Here is a 14,459-nt window from a genome sequence, read left to right on the forward strand (position 1 = left end):
ACAGGAGGAGGAACAGGGTGTGAAGAAAGGCCTCTTAGGGTTTGGAGGGGAGCGTCCAAAGCCAGCTGGTCTGGCTTCGGGGCAAATCAATGGGTAGAGGAGGAAGACAGGAAGCAGAAAGAAGAGGAAGAGCTCTAAGCTGAAGCAAAAGTAAGACAATACATGCAGGAGGAAAAGGCTGGAGCAGCAGGTCCCGTGAGCAGGTGAGACAGGTGTCAACAAAAGGGTGTTGCTGCCATGTTTATGTTACAGAACCTGAATACAAAACCAAGTCAAAATGGATGTTTCCGAAAATACGGTGATGTCAATGTTCAGTCTATGGTGTCATAAAGAGCTACAGTAGTGCAAATTTTTACCATGATGTTTTATTGAGCTACTGTAGCATCTCTTCAGGAGGATAGGGAGCAACTTAGATTCAGATCCAAAACACCAAACATCATTCATACTGTATGTTCTGACGCCTGCTGTTTATGGACAGCATTACTTTATGACCATTGTCCAACAGGTGGATTTAAGGTTGTTCTTTCTAAATCGCGGGGGGAAACAGTAACTGACATTTTGGTTTTCCCACCATTGTTACACTTTGTTGCCATAAACTTTGACCAATGAAGAATGCAACTGCTCTGAGGTTAATGTGTTAATATGTTGTGTACATTGCACTGTGGTCAGTGGTGCAGGGACAGTTTTGTATAGGCATTAAAAGCCATTAATAGACAATTGTGACTTCTCAGAGCCCCCGAAGCATCAGGAGGGATTAGACAGGCTAGACACAACCTTTTCCTTTGGGACTGGGAATAACTGGTGAAAACGCTAACATAATACACAAGGGACATGCTATACTAGACCATTACAAATGAGCTTCATACGGCAGCAGCAATGCAGTTTAGGATCTACTATTGTAAACAATCAGTAATACATCTATAAAACTCCTCTGGCCTAAATGATGGAGTCATGTGTTGCAGAAGTGGTGCATCAAAAGCAACATAATATGTTTTATATTGCATCTAGAAAAAGAGCAGCTCATGGTGGAAACTTTGTGACTTACTGTTTGCAATGAACATATTTGTTTATATGCGAAAGTCAGACTTTCAGAATTTGAATGTTAGACATGGGCTTGTAAAAGTGTCAGAATCACAAATAACGTACTTTAGCTGCAAATATCATAAATAAAAGTTCTCATTATAGGGACAAATGTTCCTGCCTGTTAAACTATGTGTGATTTTCTATTTTTTAATAACTATAACATGTATCTTGCGCAGAGCTTTTAACATGAAAATTATTTTAGTATCTAAAGTACTAAACTATAATTCCTAATGTATAAAAATCCATCCTCATGATGTCAGTTCAACATTTGGTGCATCCCTTTTCACGCATGTGAAACACATAAATGCAAAAGCGGATGATAATCGTGTGAAATTATTATCGCACCTGATTCCAAAATGCCAATAAAACCAGTGCGGCCGAGCCAAGCGCCACACCTCCTCCGATCCTACCAATACACGTGACACGCTCCAACGAGTCATCCAGGCCCCACCCTCCTCCGTTAATTGGCTGCTCAGGAGACGCTGCAGATTGCCATTGGCCAAGAGAAGTGTCCTTTAACCCGAATTCCATCGCTGTTGTCTTAGAGATATGACGTCAAATGTCATATCAATGTGATGAGGCTGAGCAATTAGGGAAAGTAGTTGACCAAATTTGAAGAAATTCTGCTACAAGACAGAATTTTTCGTATATTCATCTGTTAGGTTTTGTGTTTTTACGCCATAACCGACTCACCTCCAGGTCTTACTTCGAGCAGTTTGCTGAAACGTCAAACGACGTATCCACTGACAAAGAAGGAGAATAATGAGGAGGAATGTGAGTCGTCTAAAATGTGTTCGCAGTTTTAAACAGAGACTTTTACAACTTGCTCTGTTGCTTTGACAGCGTATTTGTTTTAGCCCGTGCGCCCCCGCGCGCGCTCGCGCGTGAGGAAGAGAGAGAGAGAGAGAGAGAGAGAGAGAGAGAGAGAAAGAGAGAGAGAGGCAGCTCGTCAGATGAGGGGAGGAGTCTCTCACTGACAAGAGGGAGACTGGATTTTCTGAGTTTGTCAGCTCCCCCTAAAATAGCAGTCAGCGTGTAAATGCGAACTGAAATTACGTTTATCCACGGGAGCCACTGATATAGAGCGTCTATATACAGCGACTGACTCGGGAGTAAAGGTGAGTAACGGAAATAGAAACAATGTTGCGGAGTGTGGCAGCGGTGTAGCGTACTGTAGCTACAGGAGCGCAGAAAAGCGCCAGAGGGAGACGTAGAGTGTGTTTCAGGGTCGGAGACGTCAACTGCTCCGTACGTCCTCTCTGGGCTACATTTAGATACGCGGTCGTAAAATGCCACATAACGGCGAATTATCGGCAAAGTTTCGCGCCTGTGAAGTGTCCAGCTGCGCGTTTAAAGGGCGCCGCGAGACGCGCGCGCGCCCGCGCGCGCTGTTGATGCCGCCTCGGTCCGTGGCGAGAAACTTTTACGGGATTCACCGACAGCAAGCGTTAACGCGCCGGGGAGCAGCGTTCGCCGCTCGGCCCTGGACACGGTTCATTCGGGGGTTACGTCCTTTAAACCGCCCCCGAATTTGTTGTGAAATCGAAAGCGTGAAGTGTTAAGAGCGAGTTTGGACAAAATAGTAATCAGTGTGTATATAAAAACAGTGTTGAGCCATCACAACAACAGCAGTTCACACAGTGTCACGGAAACAAGGTGATAGAAGCGGAGGTGTCAAATCAAAAGGTTCTTTTGCAAATTTGCAGCTCCTAAAAATAAAATAAAATTGCTTGTTTTTCTTCGCTAGTTTTGGTTTTACACAATGTAAAGTCTGTTTTTGCTCATGGTTGCTTGACATAAGTTGTGTTGAAACCTGGGTGGTTCTGGTCACTGCACTTGTTTTGAGCTTTTCCCACTGTCGTCTGTAGGTCACGTCTCCAACCTGCTGTGTAGCCTGTTCGACAAAATAAGAGAGCAGTAGTGAGTCGCATGACACCAAACATGAGCTCATCTGGTTTAGTCTACTTACATGTTTTGAAACGAGACAGGTTCCTTTACCTGTACTTTAATTTGACAGTCATTACCTCATTTATAAGAGGTAAATTCACATGAGACATTTCATACATCGTTTCATAAGCGGTGGCTTGGAAATCCTTCTATTTATTATTTAAAGTGAGAGTTGGTGGAGCGGAGCATGGTGGGTTTCAGATGAATTGTACAGGCACTCTGGTAACTGTGTGAGTGGATCTTTGCTGCCAAGTGGTTCTGAATCTCTCAGACTCCTATGACCTTAACCCCTGCCCACACTGAGCAGCGGCCAGCAGTAAACCCTTCTGAACCCTTCTGAAATGTTCCTCGTATGTGCCTACATGCACAATTTCTCATTAACATTTCGCACAAAGATTTGGAGATAATCAGTTGCAAAGATGTTCCTCTGGTTTGCTTTCACTTTATAACATTTGTGAATTTGGTGTTTGAATAATAAGCGGCTGTTTGGTGTTGCAAGTTAAAAACTGTTAAAAAAACTGTTACTTTTTATTGGACTGGCAATTTGGCAAAAAAAGTAAAGTATTCAGTGGATTGTTTAGTTACAGTATATTCAAACATGAATGTTTATGCCCCCCAGTGGTAAATATGTTATGACTTATCCTGCATCTCTGAGCTCTCAGGTCAAACCAGTGACAGCTGTTCCTGTCAAAGTAATCCCTCTGTTGCTGCTACTTGTGTTCTTCGCCGTCCACGTTGTGACAGCGTGTGCAGTGGTACAGTGCAAGCTGGTTGCCAGCGATTTCTAAAGCAAACCATAAAGCGCCCTCCAATCTTCAGTCATTAGCTCCTGCGCCGCCCCGGGCCGTGTCAGTAATGGGCCTTGTTGCTCATAATCCACGTCACGTGAGCTCTTATGTCTAATGTGTGGATGAGCGATCCTTCAATGCTTCTGACATGATTATCATTTTAACAATTAATGTTGCATATTAGTCAGAGGCATGAATGCGGCGTCTGTGCAGGCGCACACAGAGCCAGTGTCTTTCTTCTGCATGTGATGAGCTGTTGCTCTAACCTCAGAGACGCTGAACGCTCCACCTTCCCCCTGCACAAACACAGGCAGAGGTTGGATGGGATGAATATTAGATTTTCCCCAGTATGATTGCATCAAGGATGGTGTGTTAATGCAGGAGAGATGGATGGTATTTACCACTGTTTATTAAATGTTTTAGCCTTGTTTGCGTGCCCCTGCATGTCTCTGTAAATGTGAGTAAGTGCGTCTTAGTGCCTGAGCACAAGTTCCTGGTGGACGAGGAGAAATGAGAGGTGGTGACGGTGTGAGGAACGGGCAGCTGCAGCATCTTTTACAGCACTCCTCATCCCACTTCAATCTTAGCGTCTCAGCTTCTCTTTCCAGGAGAAATGTGGAGTGTGTGGGCGAGTTGGATCCGCAATTAACGCTGGTTGTCAGAAGGAGAATGCTGGCGTTTACACGATGCTTCTGAATCACTGAGTGAATGTCCTTCTCCTCCACTCTCCTCCTCCCAGGACATTTTTCCAAAGGAGGACAAAAACACAAGGAAGCTGAAAGCCAAGGGTGCATTGAGTGAAAAATAAGAGATAGAGCGTTCTTAGGGACGAGGATAGTGTTTCTTTGTTTGGTAAGCCAAAATACTGCTTTCATATTGCAAATTTAGCTTCAACATCATGGCGTTTGTGCACATTGTGATGCATTTGCAATTGTTCTTTATCTTTGTTTTTATTTTTAAGAATTTCTTTTTTTAAGCTTTTTGCTTTAATAGTATTTTGTGGAACACTGAATGTGTGTTTTTAATGTTAGTGAATTGACCTTGAATTGTTATGACCATGGTACAGTACTGAAATGTACAGGAAAGTCTGTGTAAGTTGGAATTGACTACATGCATTGAGGAGACTTTTTTCTTATTAAACCTACAGTACAGTATGTTGCTTGTATATAATACTTAAAAGATTGTTTTAGAAATAGTATTTTATGTGTTAAACGTCAATTGCATGATTGTGTCGTGGTGTAAGTATTGAGCTTTCTCTTTGACTAACAAAAGCATCTTAGTAACATGATTCAGTGTTTATTGGAGCTCCATCATCAATATGGAGATTCCAGCGCTCCCCTGTGAGACCTGGAGGTTGGATGCAGAATCTTGAGCCTGGCAGATAATGTTTTAGACCACAGTTAACTGTAGACTGTCTCCTGTAGACTGAAGAGAAAAAATGCTGCCCTGTTATTTTGGAGTTTAGAGCAGCGGCAATGTTTGTATTATATATTTAGAAAACAAAAAAAAGTACCTAACATTAAAAAGCAGCAAAAAATTTGTTGTTTCGTCTGAAGTCATAATTGGAATTTTTAAACTATTCTTTCTTTTTGAGTCTGGTTAATGGTAAATTAGGTCACTCATGAATTTTCTTGTGTATGGGCGTCACAGCAGACCTTTGGTTAGGACCATAAGTCATTGTCAGCCTTCTTTAACTTGCCCCTCACCAAATACTGTTTCACATGTATGGCTTGATTTAACATCAGCAGTTCTGTTGAGGTTGTAAGTGAAAACACTGGGGGCATTGTTGGCCCCCTTCGCGTTATAAAGGCGATTTCAGGAGCTGTGTAAGCTCAGAGGACGAGTGCATTACTGGCCGAGGCACTGTTTGTACAGCAAGGCAACCAGCAGTGACCTTTCAACTGTCCTGCCCTTGACTGAGACCTCTGGTGGTAAGCCACCCTATTTGGCTCACTCAGCACATGTGCTGCTGAGCAGGGCAGAGCAGCTTAAGGCTGCGCTGTCTTTTCCTGTCTCCCGCGCTCTTCTAAACGAGCCCTGACTGGAGGTCTCCTCACCTCTTCAACCTGGACCACACAAGAGAAGCAGCAGGCGGATCCTCAAGCAGAGCCGCTCTCTAAATCTGCTGTTAATCTGTTTTCGTGGCTCTGTTCCTCGTGTGTCTGTCTCGGGGACTTCAAGTATGAACAAACAAGCAAACAAGCCTCCAGTATTGCGCTATACAATGCAGCCACAGTCCACTACAGTAACATAAGCTCACACCATAATTCTCATTCAGGAATTACATGTGCTGTAAGTATAATCAATTCATATTTTTAATTATTTAATTACATATATATCTAAGTTTACTGTAATTAAAGTTTACAGAGCAGACTATTAAGTTCAAGTAACACTACTGTACCTAACTAATTTAATAATTGACACATTTTAATTAGCCAAACTAAGACAAAGTTAAAACAACATGACATCGAGGTGACATTTGCTGTAGGAGAATTACAGACACACTAAATATAGTTTTTGTATTTTAAGTTGTAGTATTTTATTGATTTATGTTTATCTGTATGCACAGATTCAGCCTAGCATTTGACAGGATGCAACTACATTTTGATGAGCCACCTTTTAGTATAGGCTGGACAGGTAAAGGTTTTTGCACACGTTGTGGTTTGGGAAGGCAGGCTGATGCTCAGGGGGTGATTTTGAGAAGGTGACTCATTTAGCACCTTTTCGAAGGTGCTCCAGCCTTCTAAGGCTTTCTGGAGTGCAAGAAAAACCACAGAATCACGTTGTGCATCATATAAAAAGTGAGTGGGGGGAAAGTAGACAATTTACAACACAAATGCGTGTTCTGTGGTTAGTCATTTTTTTTACTTATTTTCTTGTTGTTGTTTAGACATTTCCCAGCATGGTGGTGAAGGTGACGAGTGAATGTGTTGCTGCTAAATACTGCGGAGATGAAATTAGGTGGAATCATGAATAAAGAAAAACCGATAGTTGAAAAGGACGTTAAGAAAACGTCTCTTTGCTGAGTTGCATTTTAACTGAATTTTAATGATGCTTTGAAAAAAAACATAAATCAAAGGAATATATTATAATCTAATTTACTAGATCAAAAGATCTCCTGTGATTGCTAATATACCCAACTGTATTGAATTTCTGATGCTCTACTGTAGATCTTAAAAAGCATGTCTCACTGGAGATTTAACTTCTCTGGCTTTGTATAGAGTCGATTAAACAGAAGAATCGTAAACAGACAAACAATTGGATTGTGTGGAAAGTAAACTTTCTTCAAAGTCTGCTAAGCTCCTTGAGAAGAAACTATGTTGTTACCAAGCGAAAGTAGGTTCAGTTGCCGCTTTCATTACTATTTATGTAGTCTCCTGGTTTTCAGATTGTGGTTAGTAGTGTTTATCACTTGCTTGTGCGGTAAGTACAGCTCTATAACCTGAGTGTCACAGCTCCAGCTCACTGATTAAAATGTCCAGTAGCTGCTGGAAGGAAGCGTTGGCTGCAGGAAAGAGACCTGGCCTGCGACATCCTTGTTTTTGGTCTGTCTGAGAGGCCCTGTGAACCAGAACATCTGGGGGAGGAGGGGGGGGGGGGGTCTGACCATTATTTTGCAGCACATACACATATGCACAGGGAAGGGAAGCGGCCCTGACTTACATCATGAAGCTGTCTTGGTCTCACTGTTAGTGCTGTTCATGAACACTGCACCTCCTTTACTGTATGTTCTGATTCAGCAGGAGCTTGGGTTTCCACATTGTTGTATCTTAGCCTAAAACACAATATGTGTTTGTGTTGTGTTTGTGTGTGCAAATTGAGGAGGGTGCCCAGTTTAGGGGAAGCCATAATATTTTGAACAGATTTACATCCACTAGCTGTCAATATTTATTAATATTGCAACTTTAAGTCAGCTCAAAGTTGTCCTTTTGAAACTAGGCCATCCATAAAGTATTGTCATTGCATCTCTGGTCTCCAAATGCCAGCTCTCTATAGTGTGACTGTGATTGTGAGTGAGGTGTTGAGTCTGCCCGCTGTTTGTGCGTCTGCCCGTCTGTCCTCTCGCCTTCTCCCAGTCCACTTTCCATCTGTGTGCTGTAGGCTGCAAATCTAGGTGGAAACGCTGTAGTGTTTCCATCAGCGAGCTGTTCCCGGCCTGATTCATGTCACACCGTGTTGTTCTTGATTTCGTAGCCCAGCCTGTGACGCTTGCCGGCTCGCCTGCCAGGGGCGTTCGCAACATATATGGGGGCCGGTGGTTTAGGGGGGTGGCATCCATCAGCGCACATGGTTCGGGGACCCGGGACCACCGGCTCTCAGCAAACTGTTTGACTGAAAGGATTCCTAGAGAGGCAGGCAGCAGCAGCAGCGAGGCCTGTAGGGTCGCTCTCACATTCTTTGTCTGTGTCTGTCTTCCCCTCTCTCTATCGCAGTGTTTGCACACAGTGTTCATGTGACAGCTAGCACACATCATCTGATTTGGGAGAAGCTGTGGGCTGTGGCTGCAGAAATACTCCTTAGATGATTTGCTTCCCGAATGCTGGTCGTTGATGTCAATAGACATTCAAACTGCATTAGACGAGGCGGAAAATGTCTCAGCTCTCGGACCCGATGACAAACGTTTTTCAGTACCAGATTCTATACATTGTACTGAAACGCTATATGTGTCATGCTATATTTGAAGATGTGGGTGAGCTTTATTTGAAATGTTTTACATATGTGTGATTCACACGTCTTCAAGAGCTCATTAGAAGACTAATTCTATATCGTAAAATAGTAGGGGAAAAAAAAATCAATGCTACTTCAGCTAGCCCCTTTCACTGTTATTATGACTCATGGCCATCCTCACTGCTCAGATTGCATAAACCTTTTATGTAATGGAACACTGTGGGAAAGAGGCATTGAGTGGAAGATAAAAATGGGAAGAGAAAATCAAATATTTATTCTGAGCTTTTTCAAATTTTTTCCATTAAAAGCAAGGGTCTCTGACGGCAGACAGGAGCTATAATCCTAAACAGTATGGGCCGCATGTATGTCTCCCTCAAAAACAATTGTTTTCGGCAGCGCTCACTATTTGCTTAGTTACTCTAAGTCTGCCTGCTGATCACCAAACACTGGGGAGAGTTGAATATCTGGAATCTCAGTGCCTTATCTGGGCGCTCAGTGCTTCCAAAGATGTGTTGAGATCAGTTAAATGTGCTGCTGCTGAGACACATTATGCATGACGTCCCTAATATCCTTACACTGTGGATTTCCCCCTGGAGGAAAATCTTGGTTCATCGTCGCTGTTTACCATTTCTGAGTTGCGGTCTGTGAAACATCAAACGGCTGCCGTGGCACTTAACACAGCTTGCAGAGTTTCTGGGAGGTTGGAGGACTGTTGCATTAGTATTGTTCCCCGGTGAGACGTCCATCTGATGATATGCAGCCATGCAAATGGACACGTAGCTCTGTGTCGAATCGCGCTACATCAGTGCTGTAATGCTATGCTAATTTATAAACCTCTAGGAATGCACATGCATTGGATTTTGTGTATTGCTGTGAAAGTGTTATAATATAAGAATGTTATAAAAGTGTTATATATAAGTGATTTGGGTGATTTTAGGAATTTTAACATCATTATTGTATAGATTATAGTTACAAATCATAACATGGTTTTGTTGTTTTTTATACTGTTCTAATGTTTTTTTTAAGCTTGTCTGAAAACCTTCAGTGTTTAGTCTCTGTCCGGCTGTTTCAGGTGTATTTGCTGTGACACACCCGAGGGCTGGTTGCCTCTGTCAAGTCGTGACATTTAACATAGGACTCATGGGAGATGGTGATTTCAAAGGCCACTACAAAACAAACTTCATATAAAACCACACTTTACCAGGCTTGTCTTAACACTTACAAAATAGTCCTGAAAGGCCTGTGTGATTTACATTTTAGCTAGTAACTCCACTGTTCAGTGCTGCATAATCCACACACCTATCACATATTTTCATCAATATTAACTTAGTTTTGAAACAAATTATCATTTTTTTTTACTCCTTTTACTTTTGAATGGTTAGTCACTCGTCTGTCAATTGCATTTTACAGGTGAAGCATGACATCGTTTAGAGAACTGTGGACTGGAGGAGTTGGTCAGGCCACAGTGTTGTGCTATTTTGTGTTACTGTGTCAAATGAGTCTTCTGTAATTGTTCTGTATTACAATTACGTGTGAGTTACAGGGAAGGGGACAAAATGGGACTTTCGTCAAATATCCCTAAATGACATATGGTCCCGTTTATGAAAAACACATGTAACATATTTACTCGGTTTATTGTACGAGAATATAAAATACAAATTTTGATTGAAATAGTTACAAAGGTCTTGCTTTATCGTGTAAATGCTGTGGGGAAAAATGCTCTTGTCATGCTATTATTCAGCTCGGTGACTCAAACATAATGGAAATGGGAGGCACAAGCTGGAGCTACTATAGCACCACATTATAGTGACTACCACGCTGTCTATGACTTCTCAGTTGTCACTCCCATTCATTTTTAATGAGACATAATTCATCACCCTATCCTTGCGTTGAAGAAGTTATCATCGTTTTCTTTGTTCCTAAAAGTTTCACTAAAATATGCATCAAGGGATTTACCTTGAGGAGGAAGAGTAGCTTTTCCACATGAAATGGATATAACTGTGAGGAGAGGGTCATCTCTTTATCCTTGAGAAACTGAGAATCCATTCATTGGCTGGGCTCGAAAACCTGACTGACGCAAATGGATCATTGGGAATAGAAGTGTCCCAGCAGTAATTATGTTACAACGCCGCTGCCGCACACTACCACAGAGGTGGGATGGGATGGGCGCGGGGCACTTCTTTTAGTCTTGTTTCCCTTACATCTTTCCACATAGTTAACACAGTCATACTGTCTTCTCTCTCCCACTCTTTCTGTCTATCTGCACCCCCCCCCACTCTCTTGTTTTCGCTCTGCCTCTCATACGCACACCTGCTGACGAAACACACGTGAGGTGCAGTGGAAAGTTTTTGAGTAACAGTTATCCTGCTCTGTTCAGAACAACGTCTCATTCCTTCGCTGAATGACTCTTAACGTGCAGTAAGTAAAAGGCGGCGGCTGTTCGCGCTATCTGTGTGTCATCGTTGTCTTTCTGGCCTCCAGATCACTGCCTCTGCGCCTTGAAGCCACAGCAAAATGTCTTTTTCCCCTCTTCTCCCAGTATCCGGGTCTCTGTGGCACTAAGTCAGTTAAAAAAGAGACATGAAATTAATGTAATGTCAATGGCGTTTTCTCATGAAACCCCAAGGCACTTAGTCAAAGTCACCTTGCACAGTCCTCTCATCCCCTGACAGCAGTGTGAAAGTGAGATGGAGGATGTCTATCTGGTAATGCTGTCAGCATACGATATCCTTTGGTTATTGGTTGATGTATCCACTCATCGTCATTCAGATTTCGCAGATTGGATGTGTATGTAGTATTTATCTGGAGAGCCACAACATTTCTGTTCAGTCAGCGGCGTATCATGGCCCACGGTGAGGCATTTTCAGGTTCATCCTGTGGGGTTTCTTTCCTTTTGATGTCATTTTGGAGGTGATAAGTAGCTTTCTGTCTCCTGTTCCGCGTCTTACAGCGCCCCCCCACCCCCACCCCCCAGTCCAAGCAAGGTGCTAGCAGCATGGAGGATTGTTTGAACTTGCATTGATCCAATGTGGGATTACAGCTGGGTCATTGGAGAGTTGGACTGAGCTACCAGTCATCAGGGCAGATTAACCACTTGCTGTCTGCTTGGCTGCCATTTCAGTAGAGGCTCCCACTGCTGGTTTGGTGGCTGTCCCCTCTGTTCAGGTCACTGAACAATGAATTTGTGTATCACACTTTATTGAGTTATGGACATACTGATATAATTTGTGGAGGAAGCATGTTGCATAATCAAATAAGACAATATGTTTGATGACGTTAGAAGCATATTAAATGTTTCATAGCAGGTTGGTTCTTTTTGTGCAAAGTATTGTAATGCGTTTGCTTTTAGAGGATAGTTATAGCAGCACCATTTTAGTCATTCCTTTAAATGGTATTAAAATGTTACTCTGCGATGAGAAATGTCACCTGAAGCAACACTGTGCAGAGGAAGGGGAAGTGCTGCAGAAGGTCCATGTTTTGCAGACTGCCCCACCTCTCTACATTTCTCAAAGCCTTCGTTTTCATTTTTTGTTCACATGCCCTTGCGATGGCTCTTATTAATTATATCTCATTAGTTGCCTTGGAAACTGAGGTGAGGGAATATATAACATGAGTTCAAAGAAAGAGAAAGAAATGAACAATGAGGAAAAAGGCAAGAAATAACACGAGTGAACCAGAAGGAAGGGGGGAGTTTTTAAAAGAGAGGATGTAGAAAGTGGTCGTTGACGTATCAGCTGTGTGTCAGATTAGCATCAGGAGACATTAACACTAGTGATGCTGCTGGGGCCACAATCCTGCCTTTCACTGCTGGAGAGGGAGATAAGCACGCTCTCACAAAAGGGGAGCGAGCGACAGGGAGAGAGAGCATGAGAGGGCTGGCTTGCCTCCACTTCCCCCAGGCCAACAGCCCCATTTACAGGTACAGCATCTCCTGATTAAAGCAAGAAGAACAAAGAAGTGGATGTTCGTTTCCTATTGTGCCGCTGTCAAGGCTACATTGAAACAAATTGGTAAAACTGTGGGTTTAGCTGCTTTGCGTCATGTCTCCGGTTTGCCAGGAGCCGACCAAAGCCGTCGAGTTGGACACACTTGAGCACGTTGTCATAGATTATTTCACAGAATCCATGTCAATGCACATAAGATTAGTGTGTGCGGTCTGCTTCCTTTGAGGATTGCAGTCACGTGTGTCATGTTGTCTCAATGTAATTTAACCATTTTTGAAGCGCGATTCATTGCTCACACGGAATCGGAGGAGTGCGTGAATAATGGCAGGTCTCTGCCTGCTAATCGCAGAGTGAGTGGCTTAACGCATTGTGTGCACATGTCGTCCAGCCTGCGTAATGATCCCTCCGGTAAACAAAATAAGCACAGTGCGAAACCGCAAGAGATGAGCCTCTGTTGTTGTTTAGTCTCAAACTTAGAGTCGGGAGGGCAATAAGGGGCAGGATCAGAGGCGAAGGGTGTCCCTAAGGTGCTCCCTCCCATTCTTCCTTCTCTGACTCCCCCACAGGGGGCATGTAGAAGGGTCCTAAATAACAGGAAGTGCAGGCGCAGGAAGTGGAGTCTTGTCGACCCACAGCCTGTGGTAGGATACTGAGGCTAACACTACTTTGCACAGGAAGTGTAACTGTCAGAACTATGTACAAGAGTTTGGCTGCTGTCCATCGAGTGCCACATGCAATGCTGGCCTATTTTGACACCAGTCGCATAGGGTGCATGTTTGAATGCATGCTTGTGCTTTAATGTATTAGATTTCATCAGGACATTTGAGCTGGTAAACACTGTAGTGTTACTGTGGGTAGTATAATATATTATACATGTATGTGAAGAGAAAGACTGGCCTCATTTTTTATTAGGTAAATCCTACTACATAAATCTAGTATGTATTAGCTTTTATATAGGACAACAGTTGAGGGAATAATGCCTCAACTTTATGTGGAGTGAACACAGGCTTACAAGCAGAGAGGGCGGTGGACGCGCTGGATCCAGTAATTACACTGGGAATAGGGCATGTTTTATTGATTGTGAAAGGACCAGGCCTGTCACCAAGTCTCTGTGTCTCTGTGGTCCATCTTGAGGGAAGAAGGGACAGCCCTCCTGTCATTTGACTCCGGTCACAGACGATTGGCTCCTTGTGTCTGTATACAGCAGGTATATATAACTATATGCGCATGCAACCGTATGGACCTGCTGTATTAGACATCCCGCGTTGATTTTCTGTCACGAACATTTATTTAATCCAAAAGTTTGACAAGCATCGATTAGAAATACTGCACATATGTATTACATAGTGGATTAGATGTCTTTTTAGCCTTTTAGGCTTGTCCAAATTGTATGTGTATATTTTATAAATTTCATATATTCCTGTTGAAAGAGACTTACCTCTGTTTTATTTAATACATTTACATCACACAGGATTTGACTTTTTTTTCCAAAAAGCGCTGAGCTGCTGATTCTGATCTGCTCCTGCAGTTACTGTGTGTCCACATGGAAAAAGCCATAATTTCATCTTGGTGCCTTTTTTTCCCTGGGTGAAAACTGAGCTATTAGGAAGCTAATTACTCAACTGTTTTTTTAAACATCCACACATATTGCACAACAACATGCACAACATGTCATAATAAAACATACATATAAAATCTAAATGCATTTAGATATAAAATCTAAATGTACTAGATTGTACTGGCATGAAGTAAATGTTTATAATTTGTGGCTTAGCTGTTTGCGGCTCATACAGGAAGAAGAAGAGTATCAGCGTTAAGCACCTTAGCACCTTAGCGTCAACCACGTGTCTGTACAGTTCACCTATTCTGACTTATAGTGAAGCTTTGAGGTGTCCTGGTCCTGCTTCCAGGCTCAGTTTGTCCTCTTTACACACACACACACACACACACACACACACACACACACACACACACACACACACACACACACACACACACACACACACACACACACACACACACACACACA

General features: G+C 42.8%; 1 protein-coding gene across 13 annotated transcripts in view; it reads left to right on the forward strand.

Moving 5' to 3' along the window:
• Positions 1-14,459, forward strand: part of mef2aa (myocyte enhancer factor 2aa) — a 48,076-nt gene continuing 33,617 nt past the window's right edge. For 4 of the 13 annotated variants that reach the window (XM_029152828.3, XM_029152831.3, XM_029152830.3 and 1 more), the window contains exon 1: positions 2,022-2,201. The gene's annotated coding sequence lies outside the window, so the exon portion shown is untranslated. Of the gene's footprint in view, positions 204-2,020; positions 2,202-4,557; positions 4,671-14,459 lie in introns of those variants that run through there. The other 9 variants (XM_029152829.3, XM_029152834.3, XM_029152836.3 and 6 more) reach the window with 6 other exon arrangements.

Source organism: Betta splendens, chromosome 6 (genome assembly GCF_900634795.4).
Source record: "Betta splendens chromosome 6, fBetSpl5.4, whole genome shotgun sequence".
Lineage (NCBI taxonomy): Eukaryota > Metazoa > Chordata > Actinopteri > Anabantiformes > Osphronemidae > Betta > Betta splendens.